Source organism: Lissotriton vulgaris, chromosome 6 (genome assembly GCF_964263255.1).
Source record: "Lissotriton vulgaris chromosome 6, aLisVul1.2, whole genome shotgun sequence".
Taxonomy (NCBI): Eukaryota; Metazoa; Chordata; class Amphibia; order Caudata; family Salamandridae; genus Lissotriton; species Lissotriton vulgaris.
Window position 1 is genome coordinate 1,004,199,468 of NC_141694.1, and position 5,000 is coordinate 1,004,204,467.

General features: G+C 38.3%; 1 protein-coding gene across 18 annotated transcripts in view; it reads right to left on the reverse strand.

The window, feature by feature from the left end:
* AFDN (afadin, adherens junction formation factor) overlaps window positions 1–5,000 on the reverse strand; it is a 2,152,715-nt gene that overhangs the window by 1,110,646 nt on the left and 1,037,069 nt on the right. The window lies entirely within an intron of this gene.

Here is a 5,000-nt window from a genome sequence, read left to right on the forward strand (position 1 = left end):
CACCCAAACGCACTTGGCTATCTAAAACAGGTTTTTTTAAGTGCACGCCATGCCGTGCATGTACTTTTGCGAAAAATGGTACGCATTACAAATCGTTTAGTGATAAACCTATCGCCATTAATGAATATCTTACCTGTCGCAGTGAGTTTGTCATCTATAAATTGACATGTACATGCAATCTATCTTATATTGGCAGCACCAAGTTGCCGGCTAACCAACGTATCCTGCAACATGTGCGATATATATATATATATATATATATACCCAATGTGGAAGAGCCACACAGCAGGTATGTGTAGCTTTAGTTTCTTTAATGGCGGTTTGCCGTGTACAGGAAAACAAATCTTGCTGCTTTGCATAAAATAATCAATTTCATCCGACGCGTTTCATGCTCGTTCCGGCATTTCATCAGGGACTCGGGATTCTGCGCTTTGATGATGGCATTCTGTTTTTAAATAACACCTGTTCTGAATTGAAGGTCCGCCTCAGTGGGCGTCGCCACACCAGTGGCATCATGGTCCTTGTGGTGCTTCTTTCTTTCCTCAGAGCATCACTTTTATCTGGGACAAACTTGTGATGTGGAAAGACAAAGGTTTACTTTCATGGGAGGAGTACTGTTACCTTAAGAGAGACTATCCCAAACTCCCGATTTTGTATCTATTACCTAAGATACACAAGCACGAAACCAAAGCTCCAGGACGCCCTATTGTGTCCTCCATAGGGAGTGTTGGTGAACATGTTTCCAAATATGTTGACTTTTTTTTACGAGAATTTGTTTGCCAATTACCCAGCTATATAAGGGACACCAAAGATTTTCTGTGTAGAATAGAGAACCTTACCTGGAACCCAATTATTTGTTTGTGGTTCTTGATGTCCATTCCCTATATACCATCATAGATCACCAACAGGGCATAGAAGCGTGTGAGCACTTTCTGTCTAATCGAGCCCTTAGATATCGGGAACATACGAAAATGATTTTTGAAATGATACTTTTCTGTCTCCAAAACAATATTTTCTCTTTCAATGGCGCCCTCTACAGGCAGATCAAGGGTACTGCGATGGGGTTGTGCTTTGCACCTAGTTTCGCGAATCTCTTCATGGGGTTCTGGGAACATGAGATATTTGCAAGCACGACCCTCTCTGGAGATCTGACTAAAATCATCATGTGGCTACGCTACATTGATGATTTGTTCATCGTGTGGAATGGCACTAGGGAAGAGGAAGAGTGCTTCATCAATAAATTGAACAACAACAAATACAATATCCTCCTGACAGGTAACATCAGTGATACTGTGACTGAATACCTTGATGTTAAACTTGAGATATTGAATGGTATTGTATGCACTTCCCTGTTTCGTAAAGCCACTGCGGGCAACAGTGTCCTACATGCCCTCAGCAGCCACCCTGAATCATTGAAATGGAGCATTCCATATGGTGAGCTGCTGAGGGCCAAGAGGAACTGCAACTCCAACATGATATTCAAGGAAGAGAGTGGCAACATTGTAGAGAGATTTTTGAAATGGGGTTACCCACAGTGGGTTCTTACCAAAGCACTCAAACGGGTGGTAGAAGTAGACAGAAGTGACACTCTCTGTGATAAACCGGATGATATTTCGTCCAATAACACGGATGTCACACGCATGATCCTGACCTTCAATTCTGATTCTCAGAAAGTGAAGAAAATCATTACTAAGAACTGGGACATCCTTAAAATTGATGGGATCCTAGGGAACTTCATACCTGACAGACCCAATATCACGTATAGACGCAGCAAGAACATACGCGACCTACTGGTAAGAAATGATGTGACGATTTATCCATTTATCACACAACATGGGTTAATTGGCTTCTATCCTTGTGGCCATTGCAAGGCTTGCAAAAACAGTAAATACAAAAATACGGTGACCTATAATGGTGTGACAAAAAAACTGACACAATTTCTCACATGTGGTATGAATTTTGTCATTTATGTAATCATGTGTACATGTGGACTGTGGTACATCGGCAGCACCACTTGTGCTGCCAAAAAACATATCTTGAAATATCTAAGAGCCATAACTAATCATGATCCTAAGTACCCTGTTGCTAGACACTTTGAACAGCATCATTTTTCCAATACATCAGACTGCAGATACATTATTTTGGAACATATCCCTATGAAATCGAGAGGAGGGGACAGGGTTCTCGTGCTGAGAAAGAAAGAATCACAATACATAATTGACTTTCAAAGTAAGATCCCTGGGGGTCTTAATATGGATGAAGAACTAGCAATACACCTGAAGGAAGGATCTTAATTACATCAGGTTTTGCCTGTTATTGTTTGTCTTTAAAGGTTTTCTAATATTGAACTTATTGAATTGATAGACCATGTATATCTATTTTTATCTGTCATTTCATAATTCTTTCTCATTATTTCCCTTCATGATTTCTTTCTAATTCTTATCTTTTCTTCTTTCTCTACAGGAGGAAAGGAAGGGGCCCATTCACGAACAATCACTTTCACGGGCGCACCTAACCTTTGCACTCCTATTCAGAGATCACGTATGTCACGCTCATTTTCACTTTTTGTGAACATCCTAGACTCTGGTCCGGACCAACTTGTTGATACTCTGACTTAATAATTTGGGCACTTGCCACTAATTATTCCATTCATTAATGCTGTCAATGTATATATTGTTGGCCATAGAGATAACCAGATTAATACATAGAGTGATGTATTCCTAACCTTTCTTTCAATCAATATTGATATGTTTACTTCCTCTATTTACTAGGGCATTTGCCATTGAAACTGTGAGGTATTCCCAGTATCTGTTCATCAACGATGTTGTACTCTCACTAGTGGTTATCATGTACATCTCTCTGGTTACCAACAGTTATTCACATACATTCTTTGTTTATCTGAGATTCTATGGAGCATTTAGTTTGTCCATTACGTACTATTCTGCATATTTAGTATTCTCAGTTAATCCTATATACCACTTTAAGATGGCTGACATGTAATGTATCTATTGGTCCTTCTTTGATGTTCATACATAACTTTATTAATGTGGTTTTGCCTCTGACACATCTACACGTGAACAAGCTGCAAGGCGAAACGCGTTGTGTGGATTAAACCTGTGTTCAATTTACTCGTGTTTTTGGAATCATTTCCTGAGGGCGTACTAAGGTTGTCTGGTAAAGGAAATTGTGTATGTGTATATATATATATATATATATATATATATATATATATATATATATATATATATATATACACACACACACATATATATATATATATATATGCACACACACATATATATATATACACACATATATATATATTAGTTGCACTAACTATATATCGCGCACCCGCAATCCACTGCTGATGATGTCACATATTACATCATTCATGACATGGTCAGTGACATCACTGATGACATCACTGATGACATCTCAAATGACATCACTGATGACATCTCAAATGACATCACTGATGACATCACTGATGACATCTCATTTGACATTACTGATCACATCACTGATGATATCATTCATGTGATAATACGATGAACCTCTTCAGACTCTAATATAACCTTAGATACAATCAGTGTAAACAGACACTCACAGACTGTCACTCATCCATGGAGTTACTCACACACCTAGTCAGTCATGCAAAGAATCAATCACACCTCCATTTCCTCAACTATACAGTTATACAAACTTTACTTATTCAAACATATACTAACACATATTTACTCTCTTATACAATCCCTGATACAAGTTCACAATGATCCATACAGCCACTCACACATTCACTGGCTCTTATGCACAGTTATTTATATATGTCAACTCTCACATGTACTGTGTTTTACATATGTACTTACTTTGACATGTAGCACTGAGATATCCATTCACTCACCAATACACTCATGCACACAGTCAACCGCCCATACAGCTGTTTCCACATGCACTTTTGAAACCATACATCTAGTGAATCAACTGCTCACACATCTATGCACAGAGTCATACACCTCCCAGCCACCCACACACACACTCAGTCTCCCATACAAATACTTGGGCAACCAATCAATAACCCATATAGTTACTCATATAGCTACTTATCAACACATGCAACAGTTTACAGAACAACAAATTAAGACAGTTTAGTCACTAACCCATGCACTCAGTGAGACACATTTAATCACTCACTCATACAGTCAGTCATGCACCTACTAAAATCCTTCATCCAGACACTTATACATCCACTCATTCTTCAATATGTAAGACATATTTTAACTTTACAGAAACATACAGTCACTGGATGTTGTCATCAGTGATGTCATCAGTGATGTCATTTGAGATGTCATCAGTGATGTCATCAGTGATGTCACTGACCATGTCATGAATGATGTAATATGTGACATCATCAGCAGTGGATTGCGGGTGCGCGATATATAGTTAGTGCAACTAACTATATATGGAATTTCAATGGTTTTGTGTGAGTAAAATAAGGTTTTGTAAATGCAAATTCCTAACTATATATGGTCTATAACCTATGGTTTTTTCAGTGAATTTTCAAGGTTTTGTAAATGCTAATTCCTAACTATATATGATCTATAGCCTATGGTTTTTTCAGTGAATATATATATATATATATATATATACATACATATATAAACATATATCATCTGTATATCTATATAAATACAAACATAAATGCATGCATACATATACTTATATGCATTTTAGGGTTGTTAGGGCGTTTTCGTGTGTATTATGTTGCTTTTTTAGGGCTTTTGGGTCAATTAAGTAGGGTTCCCGGAGCCTAGGGCTGAGGGGCCGGTTCAGTTTCGTGCGTATTGGTGTTGGCAAGGTTTTGAGGGATTTTGGCGGTTTTTGGTCGAGATTTGGCCGTTTTATGGCTTTTTTTGTGTTTGCAGGGGGCGCGTATTCGGGTTGAAATTCGTCCCCGTTCCAGTGGATGGATTGGGCTGATTTTTGGAGAGATGTTAGGGAAT